Below are 15,969 nucleotides of genomic sequence, written 5' to 3' on the forward strand. Positions count from 1 at the left end.
TAATAATGTGTTGGAATCTAATCCTTTCAGCTACTCTAGAGGGAAAAATTTTCAGGTCTACAAGCTTACTGCAAGAAGGTCCACTTCAGCTCTTGCCATCAGTCTAAAATTTGAAGGACTACATAAGCTTTCAAACATTCTCCTTCATTAAAGATACAATTGTTAATTTTGTTAGAATTGGGTTTGGTCAGAAACCTTATTTTGAATTTATCAGTTAGATAGAGTTTTAGAGGGAGCCTCATGCTTTCTTGATATTTTTTTTATTTTGCTGAGTTCTAATCATTGTGTTTCAGATAATGAAATTGATATGTCTAAATGTATTACTTGATTATTGCAAAATGTTTATTTTATGATGATACTAACCATGATACACTGGGTGTATCATCCACCCTCTGCGGAGTGCAAGGTGGTAGTTCTCACTCACCCTCTGCAGAGTGCAAGGTGGCAGGTTTCTCTCACCCTCTGCGGAGTGCAAGGTGAGTTCACCCTCTGCGGTGTGCAAGGTGACAGGTTGTTCTTCTCTGTGAAGAAGCTTATGTATCCTCTGCGGTTGTGCATGATTTATGTTGTATGGTTATATATCTCTTTGAGTATTAATTATTGCAGGTGTGCATATGGAAAGGTCTCTGTCATCCTCTGCGGATGTGCATGATGAAAGATCATGGCGTTACATGCGGGTCCCCAGGAAAGTATAAAGTTATGAAGCATTGGCTTCATCCTCTGCAGGCATTGCTAGAGAAGATCATGTAAAGGTTCATTGTGATGTAATTGCATAATCAAATCACGAATTGTATATTGATTGTACTATTAGGGTTGGGCCCTAATCCTAAACCTTGTAAATGTTCATGCCATGGGTTTGTCCATGTGAATTTGGTTATGTATTTATTTTCCTCCCTAGTTAAGAGGGAGTGTTGATTTTGTAACTAGGTTAGGAAAACAAATGGATTCGGATTGCCTTAAGGCAACATCCGAATCCTTATAGAGCTGGGCCCAAATGCATTAAGCTCACCAAACGTAGCGACACACCCCTTCATGTAACGTGTGGCCCTAAATAGGTGCGCTCCCCTTGCAATATAACTTAATCATTATTAGGACACCAAAATAGGGCAAGACATAAGGTAACGTGTAAGCCTTATAATTGTAATTAAGTCTTGGCACCAAAACTTAAGGTAAAGCCGACTTGAATTGGTCTCCACGCCACATATAAATAGAGATTCATTTGTATGCATTTATCACTCAGTTTCATCATCAATAATGTGAAGTTAGTTCTGCAAGTAATGCGAATTTCCAGTTGAAGATTAAGGCAAAGTCTATGCTGCTGTCTCTGCTCCTAAATAATGCAAGATCTGCCCACTCATTCTGGAGGTTAGTGAATCTTCATTGAAGGCAAGCGAACCACCTCTGAAGGTCAGCGAACCATCTTGGAAGGTCAATGCATCACCATTAAAGTTCAGCGAATATCTTAGAAGGCCCGCAACTATTAGTGAAGGGATTGCAAATCTGGTTCAGACTGGAGCATCATCATATACCTGCTGAGTTCTGATTCAGACAACAAGTTCACCATTCCTTATCAGCTAAGTCTTTATATTTATGCCCTAAGGCAGGATAATGCTGTAATTGTTACTGGATTTACATCAATCAAATCAGGTACACTTAATGCTGGGTTTTTTCCTCCAAGAGGGAGGTTTTCCCAGGGTAGACTTGTGTTGTGTACACTTCTAGTTGTGTGTGTTGTTTCTTGTTACTGTGCATTATCATTTTTTTGTTCATTCTTGTAAATCTGATCACTAAATTCAACATCATTGAGAGTGATCAAGGATACATAGCCCAAAATAGTTGTCATAATTTCTTATGGATGGAAAGATTGCAAAAAATAGACCATTAATCAATGTTATAGTAATGTACCCTAAAGGGGCGATGTTTTCGAAGGAAGTGGATTGTGAGGGGCAAGTAAAATCTGCAAGTTTCAATGTATCCTTATATAATCCATTGACATGATGGAGCCTAAAAATGTTGTCCAACTCATAATGGAAAATGCTAAAAATTGTAGGGCAGTTGGGTCTATAGTGGAGGCTACATATAGTCACATTTTTTGGACACCATGTGCAATCCACTCACTCAATTTAATGTTACAAAAGATTGGCACACAAATTGAATGGGTCAAACAAGTCTACACAAAGGCCGAGGAGATTCAAAAGTTTGTGACTAATCATCATATGCCACAAGCCATATTTAGGATCTTCTCCAACTTGGCGTTGTTGAATGTAATTTAAAAAAAAAATTAAAATTAAATTTAATTTTTTTATTGATGATATGTGAAGTGTATTTTTTATACCATGATAGGTTGCTGAAACACAATTTGCATCTCACACAATCATCTTAAGACAACTTGTGAAGGTACGAGAAGCCTTGAGTTCTATGGTTGTCAACAGCATGTGGAGTGTACATCAACAGCTTGTGGAGTGCATGGAGGCAGTCAAGCACAGAAAGAGCCCAAAAAGTAAAAGCATTGATCCTAGATGATGAGTGGTGGGCTCGTGCGGAATATGTTTTGAATTTCGCTAAGCCCAACAAAAGCATGATTAGGTATGTTGATACTAATCACCCATGTTTGGGTGAAATTTATGATGGCATGGACGCCATGATAGACAAAATAAGAACAATAATAGAGGCCAAGGAACATGACCCGAAGAAAACAAATTATGCAACAAATTATCATTGACTGTTGGAACAAGATTGGAACAAGATGACCGCCCCCTTACATCTCTTAGCATTTTCTTTATCACCAATGTATTATAGCAAAGAGGTACTTTCATTGCCAAGGAGGGTGGCACCATATAGAGATGGAGTGGTTGTTACTAGCTATAAGGCTGCATTTATAAAGATATATATAGATGACAAAATTCGTAATATTGTCTTGAGCAAGTTTGGCCAATTCATATCTTCAAAAACTCATGCTGTCTCGGCTCTTCATGACAAATATAGGATAAGTGTTGATAAGTGGTGGTATTTGCATGGTCAAGGCTCCATTTTCTTGCAGCCTCTTGCAATTAAAATTCTCTCTCAAGCATGTTCTTTTTTAATTTTTATTCTTATTGTTTTTCATTTGATGCTATCATGCTATCATTTGATGCTTGGGTATTTGTTCCAAATGGTCAACAAAAAGCCATAGAGAGGAAAACCCAAGCACTTATATTTGTTGACTACTATGACGATTTGTTTTTAGTTCTTCTGGATTTGACCGTGTAGCTTTTTGATGTTGCCAACATTTCAGATCAAACACCATGATCCATCATCAGGGCAAGAGAGAAAGTGAGAGAGTAGGAGATCAGAAAATCTTATGTTAAGGCTTACAATTTATTTGATCTTGTTTCAAAAAATGTCTTGTTAAGCAAGATGTCCAATTTGATGAGAGCTTTCCTCTAATAGATTCTCCATCACCAACTTCTCCCTCATTACTGACTACATCTCTTGAGGATTCCTTATTTCTTGAGGATGATGATGTTCCAAATCAACCGCCTCCTATTATATGAGCTTTACCCTATTTGTCCCACACTAATCTCAAGGCAACTGAATCTTTGGCCGGTGATCTTTCAAATTCTTGTCATACTTAATCACAAGCATTAGGTGTTAGTCTTTTGAGTCATACCATTTCAGATGATCCTCAAAGTTTTTCACATGCAAAGGGTATTACTGCAGAGGAGTATTCTTCTTTGATAAAGAATCATACTTGGGATCTTGTTTCTCTTCATTAGGGGAAAAGGTTGGTTTGGCGCAAGTGGGTGTACGGCACCAAATATGCAATTGATGATTCTATTGATAAGTACAAGAGACATCTTGTGGCCAAGCGATTTTCATAGGTTGAGGGTATTGACCTTTGCAAATTGCTGCCAAGATGTATTCTATTCATCTTGAATTTTCAGTTGCTACATCACATGGATGGTCAATTTATCAAATGGCTATGAAGAGTGCAATTTTGCACAATGATCTTCATGAAGATATTTATATGGAGCACCCTCTAGGTTTTGTGTAGTGCTCTTCACTTGCTTGCAAACTTCGTTGTTCATTCTATGGTCGCATCAAGCCCCTAAGGCTTGCTATGAGAAGATGGCCAATTCTTGCGTATTTCTAGATTCACTTGATGCAATTCCAATCCCAGAACTTCTACTCAAAGAGAGGGAGATGATCTTTTAATTCTAGTGTCGTTTATAGATGATTTGATCCTTGCAAATAGCTTATATTCCATGTTCCAAAGTGTATAATAAGTTGGCAATTTGGAGGAATTGATTATATGTTGCATTGATGTTTTGTCATTGATGGCAATGAAAAATAAATTGAATGAATGATTCAATAATCGGATAATTACATTGAATAATATACACACGTATATATAGAGGTTACAAGACGATGTTCTATAATTAGAACATAACGTTAAAGTAAAAGATTAAAGAGCTAAAAGCTAAATTAAGCTTAAAAGCTAATTAACTAAAAAGAAAAAGCTAAATGCTAAATAAAGCTTAAAAGCTAATTAATTAAAAAGAAAAAGCAAAATGCTAAATAAAGCTTAAAAGCTAATTAACTAAAAAGCTAAATGACCATTAAACAAGGAACTAAATATAGGTGACTAAAATATAATTAAATATTCTAATACCCTCCCTTAATGGTCATGCTATCTATCACACCAAGCTGCCCTCTAAATTTGAGAAACTTTGTCGGGCTCAAGGACTTGGTGAGGATATCTACAGTCTGATCTTCTGTAGGAATGTACTGCAGTATCACTGATCCATCTTCAACATGCTGGCGGATGAAATGACAATGAAGCTCCACATGCTTTGTCCGCTCATGGAAGACTGGATTTTTGGCTAATTTTAGAACCCCTTGATTATCACAAAACAAGGGAGTTGGTCCTGGTTGAGACATTTGCATGTTTGCAAGCATCCTACGTAGCCAAATTGCCTCACATGTTGCCTTAACAGTTCCCCGATACTCCGCTTCGGTCGAGGAAAGAGCTATTCCCTGTTGCTTCTTGCTGGTCCATGTGACTGCACCTGTACCCAAGCTGAAAACATACCCAGAAGTTGACTTTCTCTCATCAACACAACCTGCCCAATCTGAGTCTATAAAACCAACCAGCCTAGGATCTTTGCTTCTGCTGTACAGAATGCCAAAATCAGGAGTGCCCTTTACATATCTAAGCACACGCTTCGCTGCAACCCAATGTTCAACTTTTGGGGCTACATGAAGCGAGAAATATAGCTCACAGCATAACTGATGTCAGGTCTAGTGGCGGTGAGATAGATGAGGCTGCCCACTAGTTTCCTGAATGAAGACTCATCCACTACAAGTGAATCTGATTTGGCTGATAATTTGAGCTCTATCTCCATAGGTGTAGATGCAAGTTTACAATCTTGCATTCGAAACTTATCTAGTAGGCTCTTGGCATACTTTGACTGAGAAATGAATATGTGGTTATCAATCTGCCAAACCTTTACACCGAGACAATAATGGAGAAGTCCCAAATCTGTCATATCAAAATGCTGACACAAATTCTGTTTGACCTGCATGATCAGATGTGATGCATTGCCAGTGATGATGAGATCATCAACATAGACTACTAGAAATAGAATATAATCACTAGTATGTTTGACATACAAATTGGGATCTGAAGGACTCCTCTGAAAGCCTTGATCAATCAAGTACTTATCAATTTTGATGTACCATGCACGAGGAGCCTGTTTGAGGCCATAGAGTACTTTGACTAGTCTACATACCTGGTGTTCCTTACCGGCAACCTTGAAACCTGGAGGCTGCGTCATGTAGACTTCTTCCTACAAATCACCATTGAGAAAGGCACTCTTGACATCCATTTGATGGACTTTCCATCCAAATTGAGTTGAGAGAGCGAGGACAAGCCTAATGGTACTCATCTTGGCTGTGGGAGCAAATGTCTCTTCATAGTCGATGCCCTCCTTCTGTGAAAACCCTTTTGCCACCAACCGAGCCTTGTACTTATCAAGACTTCCATCAGCTTTATACTTGACTTTAAACACCCATTTGCAGCCAATGGGCTTCTTTCCTGGAGGAAGATCAGACAATACCCAAGTGTTGTTTTTCAGAAGACTATTTTGCTCTGCTGCCATAGCCTTTTCCCATTCAAGTACACCTTTAGCCTCTGTATATGTTTGAGGCTCATAAATACTGTGAACGTTGGCCATAAAAGCAAAATTAACTGTGTGTTGTTGGCTCTTACCTCTAACGGATCTACCCTCAATGAGCTCATCATCATGAAGATCACCAATGGTCTTGGCCCACCACTTAGGCCGGAGAGTAGAAGTACCAACATCTGCTGCAGGATGAAGCGTGCCTGGAATATCTAGAGCAAGCTCCTATGGATGTGGATCAAGAAGATCTTGAAGAAAGTCAGGGGGTGCAATGTCATGCCTGGGAGACCCCACAACTTCAGAGTCAACTAAATCCCTCCCATCAAGTGGAGCTAAGGGAAGACGAACACCCATACTTACAGCCTTTGGAGGGTGATCCTCAGTGCTCAAATCAAGAGAGGAAGGCTGAAAAGGCCCTCTTTCTTCATCAAATACTACATCTCGACTGAATATGAGGTGATTAGTGTCTATATCCACCAGCCGATATGCCTTTTGGTTGTCACTGTAGCCGATGAACATCAATTTCTGACTCTTTGGATCCAGTTTGGTGCGCATGGCATCTGGAATCCAAACATAAGCTGTAGAGCCAAAAACTTTCAAATGACTGATTTTGGGCTTCCTGCCAGACCAAGCTTCCTCTGGAGTCATCTTCTTAACAGCCTTTGTGGGAGACCGGTTCAGAAGGTAGACTGCAGTGAAGACCCCTTCCGCCCAAAAGTGTTTTGGAACATTTCTATGCTCCAACATAGACCGAGCCATCTCAGTGACTGTACAGTTCCTGCGCTCAACAACACCATTTTGCTGTGGGGTGTAAGGTGTGGTAAGCTGATGCTTAATGCCATGTGATGCACAAAAGTTGGTGAACTGTGTAGAACAAAATTCCCCTCCATTGTCGGACCAAAGAGTGACTATCTGACAGCTAGACGAGTGACTATCTAACAGCTAGACTCTTTTTCCACTTAGGCCTTAAACGTTTGAAACATGGTGAACACCTCTGATTTCTGCTTAAGAAAATAAACCCACATGTGTCTGCTGAAATCATCAACAAATAATAGAAAATACCTGCATCCAGTGACTGATGGAGTGTTCATGGGACCACAAATGTCTGCATGGACGAGTTGCAAGACCTTGGATGCTCTCCAAGCGTCTCCATCTGCAAACGGAGTCCTATGCTGCTTTCCAGCTTGACACGCTCCACAAACTCCATGATTTTGAGTTTGAATCTCAGGTAATCCTACAACTAGATCCTCTTGAACCAACTGAGAAAGATAGTGGACATTGAGATGCCCATATCGCTGATGCCAAATAGTGCTGATGGAAGTACTCTCAGCTGCCATGGCGAGCTCCTGAGAACCAATAGAATCAACAAGTCTATAAAGACCATGATCCTCAATACCAACTGCAACTGTAGTGCGAGTCTCCCTGTCAACAATGTTGCACTTGTGCAACCCGAAGACGACATCCAGCTGTGGTGAATGCTGCATAATCTAACTGACTGACAGTAGATTGAGCTTCATACCAAGTACAAAGTATACATTGAGGAATATTAAATCCCTCCCACCAAATGAAATCTGAATGTTGCCCTTGCCGACAACAATGTACTCTTCACCTCCACCAAAGATCACTGAATCAGTGAAAGGCATGTACTCTGTAAACCAATCCCGACGATGTGTGAAATGTCGAGAGGCTCCAAAGTCAATGTACCAGGCTGATGATTGAACATCATCAAAGGAGGTTTGGGCCATGAACGCATAGAAGGCAGATACCTTTTGATCAAGATGGGTGGCAGAATTGGCTTTCTGCTTGGACCCTCCCTGTTTGGATTGCTGGGATGCTATCAATTTCCGACAATCTTTCACCAAATGGCCATATATATGACAGTAGGAACACTGTAAGCTCTTCTTTTTGGAAGACTGCTGAGGTTGACCTTGACCTTGTCCTTTCTGCTGGAAGGACAAAGCTTTACCCTTGTCCTTATGCGAAGCTAAGGCTGTGAAAGCTTGTTCAGTGGATGAACTAGTGTTGCTTCCAAACTGCTGCTTCCATCGATCCTGTTGTAGCAGCTTGTTGCAAAGATCAGGAAACTTCAAATCAACACTAGTAGAGGAGATATTGAGCATATCAATGAAATGCTCGTAGGATCTGGGAAGGCTTTTCAGCGTGATCACTACCATATCCTCTTCCACCATGGTTCAGCCTATAGCTTCTAACTGATCACGGATGTCCTTGATCTTCATAAGATGTGCCTGGATAGATGACTTCTCATTCATCATGATAGAAAACAACATATTCTTCAGAAAAAAAGCTCGGCTCTTGTCAGACGTTTCATGAAGATCCTTCAAAAGATCCCAGATCTCTTTTGTTGTTTGACCTGAAGGCACCTGTGGGAGTTGATCATCTGTGACGGAGAGTTTGATAAGCATGACAGCCTCTCGATTCTTCACATCATGTTTGTCTTGATCATCACCTGCTGTTGTAGGACGAGATTCTTTGCCCAAAACAAGCTGATCAAGGCAACGATACTCAAAGATGGTAAGCATACGCTGTTTCCAGGTGTTGTAGTTGCGGCCGTTGAACTTCTGACTGTGTTCCAACATGATGTTGGTTAATGATGCCATCACGGAAATCGAGGTTGATCGAGGTCAACTAAGTGAAAGCAAGAGACGGAAGAATATGATTTTTAAAAAAATCAAAATAGAAACAGCTGCTGAAAAAACTGAAACCCTATAGGAGAACTCTGGCACGAATTCCAAGGCATGAATTCCAAGGTTTGGAAGAAACCCAAAAATTAAATTTTCTACACACTTAAAACAGCATAAATGGTGCCAAAAAAACAACAAAAAACCCAACGTCCACAGAAATAGCAAAAATTGTGAACTGTTTTTAAATTCCAAGGCAAATTTGCTCACACAAAAATTGAGGCACGAAAAACGAGGCACACAGAAAAATATGAGACCAACCTAAAAAAACTCTCGAAAAACCCACCAAGAATCTGAAAACAGAATGCAGATCCGACAGCTCAAAAATCGATGCACCCAGAAAAATCTGACGATGACCCAATTGAGCTCTCGAAAAACCCATCGAGAATTTGCAACCAAAATAAAATTTCGACTTGAACAGAAGGGTCAAAACCCTAGTCGAAAATTGCAAAAACCCTAGGAAAATTTTCAACCTGCAAAAAAAAAACTGCCCGAGAAGAGAAAAAAATCTGCTTTTAAAAAAAAACAGTTTTAAAAAAAAATCTCTTCAATAAAAACTTCGAAAAATTTTAATAACAAAAATTTTTCGAAATTTTTAATTTCCATGCTCTGATACCATGAAAAATAAATTGAATGAATGATTCAATAATCGGATGATTACATTGAACGATATACACACATATATATAGAGGTTACAAGACGATGTTCTATAATTAGAACATAACGTTAAAGTAAAAGATTAAAGAGCTAAAAGCTAATTAATTAAAAAGAAAAAGCAAAATGCTAAATAAAGCTTAAAAGCTAATTAACTAAAAAGCTAAATGACCATTAAACAAGGAACTAAATATAGGTGACTAAAATATAATTAAATATTCTAATAGGCAACACCGCTTGTTTTGGTTGTTTACCGGTTTCCGGTTGGTTCCGATAGAATGGTTCGTTTATGATATTGATCCGGTATGATCCGGTATGCTTTGGTTTGTAGAATTGGTTTGGATTTGTCATTCATGCTATTCAGATGTGTATCACGATCAGTTGGATCGGGATTTGATGACTCAGGAGCTATCATTTGTTCTAGTAAGCCTTTTGGTCACCAATAAGGGTTTTACTGGCACAGCTTTGTTGAAGATCTTTTGATGCACGTGATAAATGGTGTTGGTGTGGCTTCTAGATGGGTTTCAGGATGCTGTTGGTTATCTTGTTTGTGTTCCAGTTCATCAGTGGTGTTGGATTTGGTTTATGGCGACCTATTTTGGGTACTGTGTTATCTAGGTTATGGACCGATTTCTATAACGTGTTGGAGGATGTTCCTGATGCGTTACCGGCGGGATTTAAGGATTGGTTTACAATGTTTTCGACCTAAGCCGACTTGGTTGATCATTGGATTGCGGGTTTATGTTATGAACTTATTGTATTATATTTTTGGTGGCCGACCTAATTGTTTAGGTCCCGAGTTGGTATAAATATGATATAAGATCTCTTTGTAGATCATAGGAAAAGGTTATGGGATGATCTGTGTATGAATAATGTTGTAATCATATGCAGAAGGTTTGGTTGATCATAGGTGATCGAATTGGGTTTGTAAGAGAGGTTTAAGGCCTCTGGTATTGAGCTTAACCGGAACTGTACTTAGGCATAGGAGATGCTATACTTGTAGTTCACTCTTCTTTCCGGATTGTGGTCCGATATTTTTGTAGTCAGTGAGGCTCCTTTTTGTGATGAGCAGTGCGCTCTAGGTTGTTGGCCTTCCTGCATCTGGGGCCCCTCATATTGTAATCACATACTTACTGCAAAAGTATTATCTGACTATGGGTAGGCTTCCCACCGTGGTTTTTCCCTTTACCAGGTTTTCCACATACAAATCTTGGTGTCATGTGTTATGGATGGATGGTAATTGTTCTGTGATTTATGCTTATGTTTAATTGCTATATCTGTTATTCTGGTATTGAGTTTATGTGTTCCAGTAATAAGGTTTTGAATGCTTAAAGTTTTATAATCCGGTGACAACTGATTCACCCCCCCCCCCCCTCTCAGTTGTCCTCTGGTTATTTGAGTTGTCTAACATAATAAGCACTGAGGGAGCAGTTTAATATGAAAGATCTTGGACTTTGGTTTTACTTTCTTAATTTGCAAGTTATCCAATTTGCAATGTGGATTTTATTTTCCGCAAAAAGTATGTTTTTTATTTGTTTTAGAGATTTGGCATGTTTAATTGCAAACCTACCACCACTATGTTCTAGTCAAGTGTTGTTTTGTCTTCCAGTTGCACCACTCCTATAGTTGATGCCAAATTAAAGGCAATTGGTTGGCAATATTTCGTACTTGATCCATTCTCGACCTAATACTTCTTTTCATGGTTGGACTTGTGTTTCATTTCTCTCAAGATCCACACGAGAGTCACTGGAAGGCTGCCAAAAATATTTTGAGATATATTTTGGGCGCCACACATTTTGGCATCACTCTACATCAAGAAACTCTAAAGTTGTTGGCTTCGCTGACTCTAATTGGGCTAGTGATGTTAATAATAGGAAGTCTACTTCCAATTTTGTTTTTTGTTTTGGTTCTAGCCCCATTGCATGGTCTTGTGATAAGCAAACTGTTTTTGCATTATCATCTACAAAGGCGGAGTATTGATGTGTAGTTTCGCTAGCCAAGAGATTCTTTGGCTTTGATAGTTGATGACCGAGTTTTGATTTTTGCCGGATAGTCCCACCACTATCTAGTGTAATAATTAAAGTGTCATTCACATTTCTCACAATCCAACAGAGCATTAGTGGACTAGGCATATTGACATCCACATGCACTTCATCGAAAAGCTCATCTAGGATGATCTTCTTAGCTTTGAATATTGCCAATAAAGGAGCAAGTTGTGGGCATCTTCATTAAGCCTTTGGCACCTCGTTATCTTCAACTACAATAAATTGTTGGTGTGAAAGGGGTATTTTACCTAGCTAGTTCATCACCTAGGTCCTAATCACATGTTACTTAAGTTTACTTAGGGTCAACATAGGTCCTAGGAATCCTTCTAGAAGTCTTAGTTGTTATGTGGTCTTATCTTATCACATTTACTTCTTGTTTCCTACGTTATCATGTTACTTGTCTTAAGTCATAAGATTAAGACGCATGTCATAATCTTATGCAATCCTATGATCACCTTGGCCTATATAACCTAGGGGTACCCTTTGGAATCTCATATTGTGTAATTCATGTTTTATCAATCTACCATTTGCATCCTTTGATAGAATTTTATTCTTTCATTGTTGACCTCTCTTGTGCTTCCATGAAGTGCCCAGCTTTTGGGTGGCTATAATCTTCAACCAATTTTGCATGTTATAGAGCATTCTATAGCAACTCTTATATCAATTATTGTGGTGAAAGAAGTTGTCCTTGGGGGGTCTTCTTCAATTCTCCTTCCTTCACTTGTACATATTTTCTTTTCATGTTTGTTTCTCTTTTGAAGAAAAAAAAATTCTCCTAAAGCTTTCTTTATTTGTGAGGGATCTTTTGTACATGGGTACCTCATTAATCCTTGTCGTTGGGAGCTATCCTCGTTTTTTATGCATTATTTTGTACCTCCTTAAGGAGGGTGTTGGTGTGAATAGATTATATTATCTAGCTAGTTTCGCTTTAGGGTCTATTCACACCTAGTTACTTAAGCTTGCCTAAGGTTTTCTTTTTTTATATCATAGTATAGGAATTAAACACTTGTCATGATCTTAGATAGCTCTAGGGTTTTATCCTTGCCTTTATAGCAAGGTCATCTTATTGTATTGTAATTATGTTGTATTCATTGTTTTTTTGGCAATAAAACAATTCTTTCCATTCCATCTCTCTTGTGGAAGGTTTTGGGTCTTGCTAATTAGATTGTTGCACTTGTGAGTTCTTTCCTAACTACAACAATGAACACTTGACAAGATTTTAACAAACCCATTGAGCCCTTGGCTTTAACACTTGCATCGTGATGAATGAGAATCCCACATGGCTAAGTACACTCTACCTATTAATCCAAGAGAAGAACATAAATTCTCTCCTCTCAAAGAAGCGTAGAATAGAAATGCAATTTCCAAAAGATATATGTAAGGATTCTTCTTAAAAAGGATAGGAAGATTTACTTGGATACTCCATAATTGAATAACTATCCATTGCATTGAAGGTTGTTATTGATAAATGCCTTATTATATTTTAAGAAGACGCGATTGAAGGTTGGTATTCATGACTGCCTTATACTAACTCGAAATGGTCCCCAAAAGAAATGATATAATATTATCAAACGAAGATACTAATCGGGCCATAAGCATCTCTCTATGGAACCAACGGGAGATTTGCTTCCCACGTATATGTATATATATATATATATATATCATAGTTGAACTACTCGCCAAAACCAAAAACCACCAAGGCCCAAAAAAAAAAAACTTGGCAAGTTAAAAATTTACTTAAATTTAATTAGAAATGCATTTTTTTTGCAAAATTTAGTGAGGAGATGCATCCAATGAGTCAATAAATGAGTACACAAAAGAAACAAGTTGAGTCTAGATATATTTGATTGATTTAAATGCAAATTGGGTACAAAATGGCATCCTCTTGTGGAATGTTGATGGCTGATAGACAGAAACAAAATGAAATAGCAAATTTTTTTTGTAAAACTAAAAGTAAATACTACATCAAAATATTTTACATCTTCCTCTTTTCAGCTCTAGTGAAAACTAGTGAGAGATAGAACTAGAGGGACTAGGTCTAGGAGTCTGATGTGGCTCCCCCACCTCGCCAAAATGAGGTTGAGGGTAGCACCCCTCACGAGGGTTTGAGGGTGAGAGAGAGAGAGGGGTAGAGAGATAGGTCTAGATCTTGGGGGAGAGAGGAGAGAGTGGTAGAGAGAGGGGATAGAGGAAGAGTGATAGGGAGATAGATAGGTCTAGAATTTGGGGCAGATAAAGTGAGTGAGATATAGAGAGCTAGAGAATGTTGATACGAGCCTACTCATTACTAAAATTTGACTAAGTCTGAAAATATAGAAGATCTTCTAAAACCTAGAATTTGCATTATAACTCCTAGAGATCCAAAACCACTCTCAAACATCTTGCCAATATATACATGAAATATAACTTAAAGTATAAGTCAGACTTATACTTTTGTTATATTTCATGTATACATAATAATGAAGAGAATGAGACTAACTTGAAAAAAAAACTTTAGATTATTTTTTGACATGTTTGGGCCACTTTTTTTTAATGCAGCCAAGTTTTTGCCGAAAACTCGCCGATCGAGTTTTTCCCAAAAACTCAGCAAATTTCTTCTGCAAGTCAATGGCATAAATACTCGCTCAGCAAAAAAACTCACGAGTTTTTCAAAACTCGCCAAGTATTCTATGAGTATTCCATCTAATCAAATATTTCACTCCTAACTTTTAACCTCATGGGAAGTAAAGGGAACCTTGCCGCCCCAAATACACATGGAGTAAAGAGGGGTTTTCTTTTCTAGAACCCAAGGGAGGATCGCATTCCATTTATCTTACACATATTTCAAACATTGTACTACTGCGTTTGACACTGTAAGCAAGCTTCTAAGTTAACATTGTACTCCTGCGTTTGACACTGTAAGCAAGCTTCTAAGTTAACAGAACCTTGCCAATCCAACCACACATATTAATGAGTGGACAAGAATCTAACCCATGACCTATTTTGGGCAAACACCCTACAGCATATGGGTCGGCCAACCAAGCTCGCGGACTCGTGAGAAGGAAATTTTATAAACAACTAGATGGAAACACTATGGTGACATCCTATTGATAGAGAATTGTAACAAAATCCTCTCCATTCGAGATCACAAAATTGAAAAATTCCGACTTGATGAGATCAATTGATGTAGGGGTTTGTGAAAGAAACCGTCAAGGGGTGGTTATTCAACTCAATTGGTGTGATCGAAAGCAAAGCAATACTATGCTATGATTCCAATCCTAGCGCTTGAACCCTAGGTCCCAATGCCTCTGAACCAAAATAACAGCCCCCAATTATGAGTATTTGCGATTGTCACTAAACTTAAAAGATCAAAATACAAGAAGGGGATGCTTAGAAGTTACTCCGAAACAGCACAAAGACAGGGTCAGGAGATGAGTTCCTCAGCAACATACATGCTGTTCCAATTATATGGCATTGGGGCAGTCACGTCTAAACCACGGTTAAAGATTACACCAAACTCAATGCGCCTAAATTAACTCGTTAAATACTTCGAATTCTGGTACAAAGCAGCGCAGTGAGTCTACCTGAATTTGGTTTCTCCTCGACACGGATACACACGGCAAGAATTGGCTCTCTGAAAACTTCAAAGACTGAATTCAATCATGCACTGCACATTAAGAACCATAAATCCGCGTGTCATTTAAACCATTGCCCCCTTAACCAAAATATAAAGATCAACAATTCCCAATTACTTCAAACAAATTGGATCAATCTCAATACCCAAAAAAAAAAAAAGCCAAAATACGCACCTGTTGCGTGAAATTGAAAGAGAGCGATTAAACGGGCTGAAATGCCGAAATTTATGGCGTTCAGTTATGTGAATTTTTGTACTATTGGAAGAACTTGTCAAGCCAGTGTAATGGAGAAGCCACGTTGGTTGATTGTTGGTTGTATGCGCAAACTACAACCACAAAATAACAAGGGGCATCTCAGAAACGCGTGTGGGCTCTTCAGCATTCAAGGTTAGAGCATTCTTCTGTCTTTGTTGCTCCCAAATAAAAGGGCAGCCGCCCTCCACGAGTAGAGAGAGTAGATCCCGCGGGTGATGTGTGCGCACCTAACCAGCTACCAATACATTCATGTCATTGCATGTGTTTACGACGGCTAATTTTCGAAGGAATGTAGTGTTAATACATATATTGAATGGTTGATGGTTTATTTTTAAATGTAAAATTTTGTATGGTGCAAAGTTTATTTGATAATTCAATGAAGAGGAGAAAATGATAAAATAGGGGAGTTCATTATACATGATAATGAAAAAATTCAAGTTCGTAGATTCATTATGATTTAGATTGCTTAAGTTGGTTTAGTGGTGGAGAATTTGTGTTTTTGAAATAGAGGTCATAAATTCAAATCCTTAAAAAGGGTAAG

At 38.6% G+C, this 15,969-nt stretch overlaps 1 protein-coding gene across 2 annotated transcripts in view; it reads right to left on the bottom strand.

Annotated features, from left to right (window-relative positions):
• The window catches only part of LOC131061586 (uncharacterized), a 111,475-nt gene extending 95,816 nt beyond the window's left edge, over nt 1-15,659 (bottom strand). The window contains exons 1-2 of one of the 2 annotated variants that reach the window (XM_057995348.2): nt 15,348-15,659; nt 15,123-15,205 (exon numbers count right to left, since the gene is read on the bottom strand). The gene's annotated coding sequence lies outside the window, so the exon portion shown is untranslated. The remainder of the gene's footprint in view (nt 1-15,122; nt 15,206-15,347) is intronic. The other variant, XM_057995349.2, reaches the window with a different exon arrangement.
• Between the last annotated feature and the right edge of the window lie 310 nt (nt 15,660-15,969).

This window comes from Cryptomeria japonica, chromosome 3 (assembly GCF_030272615.1).
Source record: "Cryptomeria japonica chromosome 3, Sugi_1.0, whole genome shotgun sequence".
Lineage (NCBI taxonomy): Eukaryota > Viridiplantae > Streptophyta > Pinopsida > Cupressales > Cupressaceae > Cryptomeria > Cryptomeria japonica.